Here is a 13401-nt window from a genome sequence, read left to right on the forward strand (position 1 = left end):
CTTCTTTTTAAGTATTCAGATTTACTCTTCTAAGAAACAAAGTAATATAATAACGTTGCAATGGTGCTATCTATCTCTAAAAGTAATAATGGTGGCCTGCTTTCATTTATGACAAAAGTGTAAAGATAATCATCTCTTTTATAATGATGAGAAATTACACATGCAGTGGGAAATTGTTTTACTCACCACCAGGCTTTGAAACTCTACTCAAAATCAACCTTGATTATGCTACCACCAACTGAGGTACTTCCATACACAGGACAGGGATGGCTGTACAAACACATTCATCCACTCATCTAAGTAAAATATTCTCTCACCAATCTCTATCTGCTTATGGTTTACATGTAAATCAGAAGAGTTGCTGATGGTGCATAAGAGAGACATTATTGCTACCTCAGCCCCAAATGTGCTATGTTCCTAAAAAAGATGAGGGTGAAACCAGTGTTTCTGGAAAATTTGTAGATTAGTTGTTCTGTTTTTCACAAGATAGGCGGATGCTTTGGGATTTGTAGTTCTGGAACACAGAGAAAGATCTGGGCTACTAAAGGAGTTATAGGTATCAAAAGCAAAAGATGATAGTTGATATTATTTAAATGAATGAGATCTCCCAGAAAAGTATGTAGAATGAGAAAAGATGGCCAAAGAGGAGGTCAGAGAATGCCAAAGTAGAATTAGTGAGAGGGTGGCTACAAAGAATTTAGTCTCTTGGGAGCCAATGGGGAAGAAAGTTTCAATGAAAAGAAAGTGTTCAAAACCATTGTGTTGCAAAGTGGTAATAAATGAAAAAGGAGTCTGAGGTGGCTTGGCGGTCTAGAGTATTAGGTAGCAAGGAGCTACTTCTCTATGCCTCTGGTTTCCCCCAGGAGGGATTTGGCCTAGGCTTGCCAGCCTGCTGGCTCCACCCCTTACCCCATGGAGATGGAATGAGCTTCTTGATGGGTGAGCCCAGGACAGAAACTTTACTTCTGGTTGGGAGCCATCCTGCCGGTAAAGCAGCTTGCTGGTCTCCTCTACAGCCTATTTAAGGGTGAATCTGTTGAGGGGGTGGCCATGGTGGTTGGGAGAGACCTGCAGCTGCACAGGAAGCCCACTGTTACTGCTCCTCAGCTTTTATCAATATTAAAGCTGATGGTCTGCCTTCCTTCAGCTTATCACTTAATTCGCCTTGAATTTGTGTAGGGAGGATTCCCTTCAAACACCAGAAAGGAACTTTTTGGTATTATTGATACAGTAGTTTTAACCAGAGCCGCTTTCTGCAAATTACAGCCAGCAAACCAAATCCAGCCTGTACCAAAGGAAGTTTTCACATTTTTAAAGAGTTTAAAACAAAAGAAAAAAATAAATCAGAATACATCACAGAGACATATGTGGTCAGCAAAGCCCAAAATATCATCTGGCTCTGTACAGAAAAGATTGCTAACCCTTGAACTAGAGTAGAGAGAGGTAGCTAGACTGTAGTTGGATGAAGAATAAGTGGTTTATAAAGAGATACAAAAGTAATCAGAATCTTAACCATAAACAGAAGGAGAATGTAGGGAGTAGTTGGGGGAAGATGCAAAGCTGAATGCGTTTTTGTTACTGTTGTTTGAACAGGGAGGACAGAGTCATTAAAGAGGGAATATCTGGAGCACTGACTTAGAGGCTTGGGAAAGATCAAAAACTAAACTGGAGTGATTAAGTTTAGAAAGCATTAATGACAGTCCTCTGTGACTTGAGAAGAAGAGCTGAAGAAGACTGAAAATACATAGGTTTAGGTTTTATGCTGGGAATTTATTGGAGTTAATGCCTGATTTCCTTTTAAAGGGAGCTGAATGCAGTGGTGTGTTAGGTGGCTGGAGAAGAGTCATGACAGTTTGAAAAGTTCAAAACTTTTGATGGATTTCTGGCCAAAGTTTAAAGATAGAGCAATATATTTAAAACACACACATACAAAGCAAACAGTAAGTTGTACTGAGTTGGGTAGCTAATGAATGTTTTACCTTTTTTCCTTTTAATGTTCTATAAAATGGTAATAAATAGTTAGAATTAAACATAGTAAAATTAGAACTCCCTAGAACAACAAATTGACAATGATGATAATAACCAAAGAAGCACTGCTCTCATCGCTCATTAGTGTTTGAGATTAGTCAGGTGTATTCTTATTTCAGCACTGATAACTTTATTCAGCTGATAATAGTACTGATGAGAGAATCACTCAAGAATAAGCAGCATGTTTTATGTTAATTTTCTTTCTGATTTTAAGGTGCTCCAAAATGACAATACTTTGAATGTACATGACAAAAGCTCTTACTTTTATATTTTGAAATAATGAATAGAAATGAGAGCTTCTAACTCAAGTTCAGCTTTGTGACTTAGTCATGAACATTCTGCCATTCTACATTACTATGCATCTGATAGCCTCAATATGTTTTGAATATTTTATTTTGCATAATGGACTTTTGGGATGGCTCTTGTTAAAAATCTCATTTATAAATATGAAAAAATATAAAGTTTTTTAACCACTAATGAATATATACAAGGTTGCAGTATAATCACAGGTCTTTATGGTAACTAATATTATGTTAGATTTTGTTATTTGTGCTGGTAGCAATAATTTTACATTTTTTCTGGTCAGTGCTTACAGCATGGCCTAATTTATAGTCAATTATGTTGAATATTGTGGTGACTGACAATATTTTATGCAGTACGTAAATAAGGGAAAATTCACTATGCTGTGAGGTACAGATATACTGTAATCTGTTTTATGTTTATAAAAATCTAAATGGAATAATGACTAAGCCAGGCCAGCTTTACTAATTCTTGTAATGTCAGTTCCTAGAAGCTTTCTGTATTCTTTCTTCCTGTTTTAATTTCATTTTATTGGCTAGTACAGAAAAGGTCAGCCGTTATCTTTCTGGCTCTATTAACAATCAGTAGAAGATAAAAGCAAGACAGAACTTTTAATTCTATGCTTATTTTTGCCATTTGACTCATACCTGTGGGCCTTTTGTCAAACTGGCTATGTTTTTCCAAACAGCCTATATCCATTGTAATGTAAAACATAAGAACTCACCTGTTCTTGATTATAACTTATGTGATACATATGACTACTCTTAAATCTCTATTTTAATAGCATTTTTGTAGAACACATGTATTATGAGAAGAAATGGTTCTGTGATTAGGTAAGTTTAGGAAATACATGGGTAAAATAAATAGGGTTCTATGCTATGAGACTTAACTGAGACTTTAGTAAGGTTTGGGGAATGTCATACTTGTTCTTACAAGCTTATTTGATCATGGAGGCTCTCTTTCATCTCACAGGACCAATGTTCCCCAGAACATACTTTCCGAAATGCCAAACTGCTAATTCTAAAATGTGCTATCGCTTTGACAATAATCTTAACATTTATATTGTTTGCTGTAATTATGATTTCACAGCACTAAAGAATTGTGTTTTATGTATACATATAAAGCCTAAGTATTTTAAACACTTAAAATGTCAAACTTAGCCTATTATAAAATGCCATTATTCTTCTTTGTAACAATTTTTTCTTGAGGTATAGTGAATTTACAGTGTTGTGTTAGTTCCAGATGTAGACAAAGTGATTCATCCACACACACATATATATATATATATTTATATATATTTTTTTCTTTTTCAGGCAAAATGCCGTATTCTTGACACTTTCTCCCTGACTCTTAGAGTTCAATATATCACTGATTTGTTGCTCGTACTCTCCTGTAGCTTTTCAGCCTCTCTCTCTCCTCTGCCACTGTAACTGCTACAAACCAGACTCCCAACAGTTTCCATATGGGCTCTTTCAACAGACTCCCAGTTCCACGCATCCCCACAAGTTCTTACCATGGCTAGTGATTTTTCTAACACATAATAAGTCTTACAATGTTTCTTTTCTCTTCCTAGAACAGTTCGGATACACAGTATATTCTCCATAAAGGTCTGTTGGATAATTAAATGAACTACGCTTGCCAAGACCATGCTACTACAAAATGGTGTTCCACAGTCAGCACATAACACAAACATTTCACTTGGTTGAAATTACCCCATAAACTGACTTGAATCCAAGACAATCAAGATATACCCTCTCCTGGTGCCGCTTGTGTGCTCGTTCCGTGCGGACCTGGTACCTCTTTTGTGAAGTGGCAGCGGAAGAGACTCCGGTGCTCGCCATGGGCAACGAAAAGCCCAAGGAAGGAGTCAAGACTGAGAACAACGATCACATTAATTTGAAGGTGGTGGGGCAGGATGGTTCTGTGGAGCAGTTTAAGAGTAAGAGGCATATGCCACTTAGTAAACTAATGAAATCCTACTGTGAACACAGGGTTTGTCAATGAGGCAGATCAGATTCTGATTTGATGGGCAGCTAATCAGTGAAACAGACACATCTGCTCAGGTGCCCAAGGTTGTTTTATATTCAAAATTACCCGTTTTTAGAAAGAACTTTTCATGGTTGGAAATGGAGGATGAAGATACAATTGATGTGTTCTGGCAGCAGACAGGAGGTGGCTACTAAAAAGTGAACCTGCTACTTTACTCCAGACCAAGAAGACATTCTAAATTAGAAAACTGCAATTAGGTTCCACCACATCCTGACCACTACAGTATAGTTTTCTCTACTCTTTCATTTTCCCCACCCCCATTCCTTTATTGTACCTAAAGTAACTGATATATGTGCACAAGCATACTGCGTTTTTTTAAACTAAATGGCCAATGGTATGTTTTGATCAGCATCAAATGGAGTTGGGATGGAGAAAAATACTGGTTCTGTGAAAATACCCCCTTTTCTCCATTAGTGGCATGCTCATTCAGTTCTTATCTTTATATTCCAGTAAGTTATGTTGCGCTCACTGTTTAAAAAAAAAAAAAAAGAACAACATAAAAATCCTTGCATACCTTGCTTGATTGGAGAATTTTAATGTTTTTCACATATCATTGTAAAATCAAGGAAAATTTTATAACTTTTTGGTATGTAGCTGTTACATGTAGGGCAATTTGTCTTTAAGTAGGGATAAATTACTCTAAAATAAATAAATCCTAGATAGTTTTCCCTTCAAGTCAAGCATCTTGCTGTTTAAATAAACTTCCTGTTTAAAATGGAAAAAAGAAAGATATACCCTCCCAATAAATCCATGTAAGCCTATTTTTTTTTTCTTTCTGGGATTGAAATCTTTGCTGTTTCTCTGATTACCAGGAATCACTGTTGCTTTATATTTAGAGACACTATTATGTGTAAGGTATGTATCTTTAAACATTAGAAATATATTTAATCATAAGAATTTTACAATCTGAGAGCCAGTCACATCGACACTGAGTTCCACTGAGGGAATGGCAAACTCATACCCACCATTTCACAGTAGCAAATCCTTGCTAACATTTTATCAGTCTGTAGCATACCCTCATTGAGGGAGCGAAATCACCCACGCAGTTTAATTTTGTATTATTTTCCTTGTTCCCTCTTTTCCTGTTTGTTTTTTTAAAAATCCTCTTTTGGATGAATTTGTATGGTTTTATTTGTACAAGTAAAATATGCCCATGCTGGAACTATACTGTGTATACTTGTGTTACTCCTGAACTATGATGTGGTGATAAAATAGACAGATGTGGTTATCTCTAGGAAAATCAGCGGATGAGACTGAAATTAAATGTTAAGGCTGCTAGTGCAATACAAAGGACTTCCCACCTATGGTTTGATCATGTGTGCGGGATGGAGGAAGAGGACTGAAGAAGAAGAACTGAGATACCTTCCCACTGAAGGTAGGAAGAACAGAAGAATCTCAAATCACTTACATGGAAGAGGTACTTCTTAAATGTCCAGAGACTTTATATTATATACACTGCAGCCTTAAGCTACTCACAACTTCAAATCTCTCTTTTCACTTGTGTAATGTATAATTTATTATCAAATATACTCTATAATGAAAATTATTATATAATATATAAATTTTTCTCTGAAAGCAAGTTAGGTACTTTCAAAAGTGATGAATTCTTGCAGGTCACAAAAGAGCAATATGGTATATTAAATAGATAATTTACTGGATGTCGCCTGTGACTTCTTCAGGTTGAAAGAACTGCTGTACTTTACAAAAGTGCTGGTCCATTTCTAGTAAATTACCTATGCTCTGATATAGCCCAATTGAATATCACAAATCATAAATCCTGGTATAGAATGTGTCTGAAAGCTGTATCTCTCATGGAGTCTTTTTTTTTAAGAGAAGGACTTTCATAACCCTCTGTGATATGAATTTATAATGCAGACAGCTGTTATTCTCAGTATTGACTTTAAGATTAAAATTACTATTGCTTTTTTCTCTTTGTTCAAAACCTTCATCTTCGCAAAAACATCTAACTATTCAGCCATTCATTTCATGTGCCTCTTCACGTTTCCTATATAAGTAAACAAACTTCATTTTGTATATCTGCCTTAGATAATAAAGCTCCCATAAGGCTATTTTATCATAATGGTAATAAATATTACTTTAAATTATAAACTATTACTCTAAGTCACATTTATTTTACTCTTCATTTTCCTCTGCACTATCTTTGACACATTCAAATTATGTATCTGGAAAACTAAGGATAATATTGCTAAGGATAATAAAAAATATTGCTAAGGATAAATAGAGTTTTCTATTGTTTCATCTGTTCACTGAAAAGAAAAAGAGCAAAAATCAGTCTTCATGACTTGTGAATTAATTCTGTGTTCTAATTCCGCACTCCTGTTTAACACTAAAAAAAAAAAATCCATCTTAACGTTATAATCAGTGGTTTATAAACCATTTTAATGACTCAGTAAGTCAACTTAGTACAATATGAGCTTCTATATCTTGTCACCTCACCTCACTAATTGCCTAGACTCATTCATCTGCTTTTGCTGGCTAGGAAAACATTCCCTTCACCCTTCAGTGCTCTATGAGCTGTGTTCTCCATCATAGAGTACGTTCTTAGAAAAAGAGGAGTTCATTCTGTGACAATGGTCTATGAATAGATATGTTCCTTTGATAGATCTTCCATGTTACCATATACAAATTCTACTAAAACTAATGGTCTCATGGGTGCTGGTAGTTCATCTGTGATACCTATGTCACTAATTTTTAACCTCATTTTCAAGATTGAGATAAAATTTACATACCATAAAATTCACCCTTTCGAAGTGTACAATTGAGTATCTTTTTAGCATATTCACAAAGTTGTGTAACCAACCCCACTATCTAATTTGAGAATATTTTTGTCATCCCAAAATAATTCCTATACTAATTAGCAGTCACTCCCCATTTGCTCCACTCCCAAGACCCTAGAAATCACTAATCAATGATTTGTAGGAAACTGTGTATGCGAAGGCAAGTTCCTAAAATGATTTTAATCAAATTATTAGTGCATTTTTAAAACTACAATCCCTTTTTTTTTTTTTTTTTAATTTTTATTTATTATTTATTTTTTGCTGTGTTGGGTCTTCGTTTCTGTGCGAGGGCTTTCTCTAGTTGCGGCAAGCAGGGGCCACTCTTCATCGCGGTGCGCGGGCCTCTCACTATTGCGGCCTCTCTTGTTGTGGAGCACAGGCTCCAGACGCGCAGGCTCAGTAGCTGTGGGCCCACAGGCCCAGCCGCTCCGCGGCATGTGGGATCTTCCCAGACCAGGGCTCGAACCCGTGTCCCCTGCGTTGGCAGGCAGATTCTCAACCACTGCGCCACCAGGGAAGCCCTACAATCCCTTTTCATTGCTTACTTTATTTCTCTCTGTCATTGACTGTTAGTGATAGCAGTCTTTTATTATTAAAAAATTACTTAAGACAGCTAATATTTTAGTATAAGTAAGTTTAGAGAGAAAAAAAGAAACCTGTAACAATTTTTTAACTCCTACCTGATCTTCTCACAGACGCTGCTTTCTCAGGAAAGTTTCTTCCCTGTCTCCGGACTATCTCAGAAGCCCCCATCATACAGCATTCCATCAATTAGTTTCAGGACATTGATTACAACTTGTAATTATATATATATTTGTATGGCTCTTTGATTAAGGTCTGTTTCTATCTCTTGACTCCATGATCGATTAAGTCAAAGTTTCCATTTCTTTTTTGCACACTATTTATAACTCTGGAGCCTAGTGTAGTGTTTGTGTATATAATGGACTTCTAATAAATATACACCATGAATATTAGGAAGAATAAAGTATACATTACATTAATATCTTGCTGTTGACTAAATGCACAGCATGTAAAACTCATAGATTTTTCAAACCCTTTGTTTAGGGTAGCACAACAAATGCAATATAAAACCCAAAGCTTTGGAATCAGAAAGGTGTAGTTTTGAATTCCAGCTTCACTATTTACTGACTGAGTAGCCTCTCTTATTGAAGAGAAGAAAATTCAAACTGGAACTGAAACAGGAGGTGTCTGTTCCATCTGGCATACGATGTGGTCTTAGATGAAATGAATTAAGAAACTCTCCTGACCTACTCCAGAATCTCTTGGAGGCGATATAATGAGGCTTTCATAAACACCTTAGGAAGATAAACTAACCTCATCAATCCCAGAAGGAATACAAAACTTAGAGAAAGGGCAGGAGGAACTTTCCTGGTGTTTCTACCAAAACTTTTCCCTTGAGAGAGACAGGGATGCCTTTTAGTGGCCCTACCCAGGGCATTGTTGCCCTCTAGGAGGAGCTCATGGTTTTCATTTTCCTCTCCTATTAATTTTCCCTAAGGATAAAGAGCAAAGTACTCTATCCCAAAGGAAGAGGAACCTACAACTTCGATTCAGCTGTATTCTCATGGGTTGGGTGGCTTTGCTGTGCCCAGCTATTGATGGTCAGTGTGGGTGAGGTCCTCTACTTCTCTGGATTCTTTATCCTTTAGAAGTCGGGGGGAAACAAGAGCTAACAGTACTAGTGAAAGGGAGCAGAAATCCTCTCATCTTCCCCCTTTTCTTATAATGCAGGGGTTTCTTTCCCTTGTTCCATAAATTTGGATAGGGAAAGATATCTATATTTTCATTAGACCCTAACTAACTTTATCATTTCCTTTAATTTCAAATGTAAGCAACAAATTACATTAGCATTAGAAGTAAATGGGACTTTGTTGCCAAATCACATATTTTTTAATATTATATATAATTGTTGCAGATACCTCAAAATATTGTTTATGCTCATCACTACTAAAAATTATAGTAGGTACTAGAGTCTTGCTGCTGGAACTTCTAATTTAAGGCATTAATTAAGAAGTACATATATTATCACATCAAAAATGTGTTTTTTCAATTATAGATTTTATGTACTTTGATAAATATATTTCAATATTATTGGTTTTTCTTTCAAGCCTACATGATTTATTTTACTTTGTGCATTTAAAAAGATGTTTCTAAGGTCCATAGGCTTCATCAGAGTACACACACACACACACGAAAGGAACCTCTACTATTCTAATTAGATTCCTCCCAAACCACCTGTCCTTGTGATTTTCTATCTACTCTTTTTCTTAAGGAAGATTGGTTCAGAGACTGTTGCTTTGGCCTAAGAAGATCTGGAAAATATTAGTTGCATTGGAGGACCCCTTCCTTCCTGCTCTTTTGTCTCCTTTCCTAACAGGACCGATAAATTCTTCCCAACATCAGAAAGGTCCTAAAACTCAGGTTTGGAACTTTGGGAGAAATACCTAGTCTTAGAGTTGACTTATGCTTGAAGTTATTTAGAACCATAGCCTAAATATGGTTCAGATTTACTCACTAACTCTCCCATGTGGCTCAATCTAACTCACTCAATGTGTTTTGGGGTTAGGAACCAATGTCCCTGTTGCTCAGAGAGCTCTATTTTGTCACCTTTTATGTATATATCTCCCTCAGGAATCTTGGAATGAATGGTTCACTGGTTAAAGTAAAAGTATAAAATGAAATTTTCTGTTTTTAATAAAGGGAAGGGAAGCAGTAATCTCCCTCTCCCCTCTTTCACAGTGTCTCTTCGAAAACACAGTAGACCAATCTTTTCATTTTACAGTCAAGGCTTCCAGCCGTCTGACCTTTGAAACTATAAACACATACTTCTGAAATTAACTCAGAGTTCTTACAAGGTATACTCACAAGGTATGCAAGACAAAAGGTATACCAATTTGTCTCTCAAGGAGATAAAAGAAGTGTTATTTGTTCTTTCTTTACTGTGTACATTTGTGTGAGATTCTGTCTTGTCTTTATGGTATCTTTCACAGACTGCCTGCAATGTGAATTGTATTCCAGATATGCTTATTCAATTAAAAAATTGCTTCCTTTATCTTCTAGGTTTTGTGGAATGAACTTTGTTAGCAGACTTTTTGTTTCCCCAATTGAAGTAAAGATTTGGCTATCTTTAGATCTTTTGTCCTATTACCTTAATACAATTTGAATCTCACCATGACTTCTAATAGTTACTGTTACACGCTTTGCTTTCTTCATCTGTAAGGAGAGAATTGCTGGGTTGATTCAACTTTCTGTATAAATTTTTTTTCTTATTTTTCTGCAAAAACTGGCAATACATTAGGAAGGCATATTTGAGGTCTGACTTAAATATAGACTAGATGGTAGTGGAGAAGGGGGGCATCTTAATATGATGAGAGGCCATGTGACTACCCATCTGGAGACATGGTGTAGTGACTGAGATGCCAAAAGCATGGAAAATAAAAATGGTTTAAATATGAGCTCCAAGTCTGTGGTCACAAGAAAATATGCTCTGAATTACAGGTATTGATTTGCAATTGAATTGCTTGTCACATGGACAACTCTATATATGGTATGCTCCAGAATCCAAACCAGCAGGGATTTATTAATAACAATGTTACTGATTCTCTAAAGGAGGATGCAGGAGGCCAACTGGAGTGATAATGTATGTAAGAGTGCCTGGAAACTAGCAGGTGCTCAATAACATCAGCTTCCCTTCCCGTTTCCTTTCGTATACGTTTCCTCCTATCATATGAAAACGAAATGTGCTTTGGTTTTATCCCAATACTACCTTAACTTTTTTCAACACAGAATGCATTACACTTCCTTGTAGAACACGGTTCTTGCAAGTAATTTGTGTATTATGTCTGTGAACAAAATTCCTATGCGTAGCTGATTAAAGGCAGATATTTGATGATACTTGAAAATAATTTAACTCTAGGCCTTGTTTCATGAATCTTTCATCTACATGCTTTAGTTATATCACATATTTAAATGAAATCAAATGCTAAATGGCTTAGTATATTAGACTAGATAATCTCTATATGCATTTATAATGGAATGGGGTCTAGACTCGTTTCACATCTCAAAAAAATTTTGTAAACCTTAAGGATATTTGAAATAAGGAATTAGCCCAAGGCAAATTATGCCATTTAAACAGAAGATCTGGAATAAAAGTTCAATTATTTAATTCTTCATAAAAAATATGATTTAATTAAAAGTAGGTCATATGAGGTTACTAATGAGAGATAACTCTAAAGTTGGAAAGCTATAATCACAAAATGAATTTTTTATTTCTTTGTTTCAAAACTTTCTCTTCAGTTGCTAGGGTAAGAGAGTTCTCCTTTTAAAAGCTTTTATCATTTCACATGCAGTTGGAAGTTGAACAAACAGTGGTGTCAGATGACTACTGGATGTCTAAGTTTAACATAGTTGTGTTTATGCACTTTGATCAGTTGTACAGGTCATTGGCGATTCAGTTAATATTTTTTCCAGAATCCAGGATTTATGTTAACATGAGCAAAACAAAGGTATTAAAAATAACGTTGCAGATTTAAAAGAGAACTGAGTTAATGACTATATCTATTAAGGCATGTGTATTCTGTGCAGAGCTGTATTTCAAACGAAATGCAAAAATCCATTTCAGGTGAACACTTTTATATCAGTTATTGGTAGGACTTCACCTTTTCTTAATTCTCATACCTAGCTTAAAGGAAGATTACAGAAATAAGTGGAGAATCCAAAATCTCACACTTATTCCTGGTGCCATGTATTCATTCATGAAGCATTTAAACAACTAGTATGTTGGTTAAGAGCCAGGCACTCTTAGGCTCTAGAGATATAAAAAGATCAATAGAAGGTCATTTGTAGAATTGCCCAGCCTACCTTTAGGGCAGTGATTAAGAGCATGGAGTCCTAAACAAGACTGCTAGGCAAGTATGACTCTGAGCAACTACCTGAATCTCTCTTTGTCTTGGTTTCCTCATGTGTAAAATGAGAATTTTAGTAGTCCCTAATTCTTGGGGTTGTGGTGAGATATAAAATAATATGTATATAAAACTTCAAACTGTGTTCAATACAGATAAGCTATTATCTCCTCCCCATACACACTTTGCCTATTGAGCTGCTTGATAGTCTACCAATATTCCTGTTTACTACATTTTTATATATGCTGAACCCTAGGTGTGAAATATACCATCTCCTCATGCCTTGTGCCTCACCTGGTTCCTTCTTAATTATACTTTTAAGACTCAGTTCATGTATCACTTTCATAAGGAAGACTTCCCTGATCTCTCTTTGTAACTAGGTCAGAGGCACCTCCATGCTGCTCTTACGATACTCTACTTTTATTTCTAGCAATGTACCTTATCTGTCTGTATCTCATCAGATTGTAAACTCTCCAGGGGGAAGGACTATATTGAATTCATGTCTTTGTCCCTAATAGTTAGTACAGGACCAGGTATATAGATACACCTAAACACCTGAGAAAAAGGAATGAATGATACTCTCTCTTTAGAATAAGTGGCAAACTAGTGATTCTTTAACAGTCCAAATATGTTTATTCTTAGGGTCTTATCATTATAATTATATATTATTTGGGTGCTCACTGTAGGCTACAGCAATAGAAAAGATCAAGAACACTGCATTGGTCCAGTTACAGAATAAAAAATCATGGCAATATACAGCATGGTGACTATAGTTAATACTACTGTATTGCATACATAAAAGTTGCCAAGAGAATAGATCTTAAAAGTTCTCATCACAAGAAAAAAAAAATTGTATATACGTATGGTGACACATATTAACTAGACGTACTGTGGTGGTCATTTTACAATACATATAAATATCAAACTATTATTTGTATACCTGAAACTAGTTTAATGTTACATGTCAATTATGCCTCAATCAATCAATCAACAAAATTACTGCATTGGTACTGTGGCCAGTATTCCCAAATTTAATGATTTACACATCAGAGATATCTTTACCCAGGATATACTGTTCCAATTTTAGATATTTTAATTTCATCCTGGGAGCTTTGGGAAGTCAGGAGAAAGTAAATAGAAATGGCTTTTCTACTAAAAAGACAAGTGATCATATGTCTACAAGAAGTGAAAAATCTAGCCAGCCAGAGAGCTGGGGAAAAAGCTTTAGGCAGAAAGGACAAGAAGTGCAAAAGCCCTGAGGCAGAAGTGTGATAAGTGCTTTGAAGTACCATCCGCTGGCTCAA

At 35.8% G+C, this 13401-nt stretch overlaps 1 protein-coding gene and 1 long non-coding RNA gene across 3 annotated transcripts in view; one reads left to right on the plus strand and one right to left on the minus strand.

Moving 5' to 3' along the window:
- The window catches only part of CSMD3 (CUB and Sushi multiple domains 3), a 1197521-nt gene that overhangs the window by 264659 nt on the left and 919461 nt on the right, over positions 1-13401 (minus strand). The window lies entirely within an intron of this gene.
- The window catches only part of LOC309646713, a 728077-nt gene that overhangs the window by 6383 nt on the left and 708293 nt on the right, over positions 1-13401 (plus strand). The window lies entirely within an intron of this gene.

The sequence above is a fragment of the Balaenoptera physalus genome, assembly GCF_965194825.1.
Source record: "Balaenoptera physalus genome assembly, chromosome: 17".
NCBI classification, from domain to species: domain Eukaryota; kingdom Metazoa; phylum Chordata; class Mammalia; order Artiodactyla; family Balaenopteridae; genus Balaenoptera; species Balaenoptera physalus.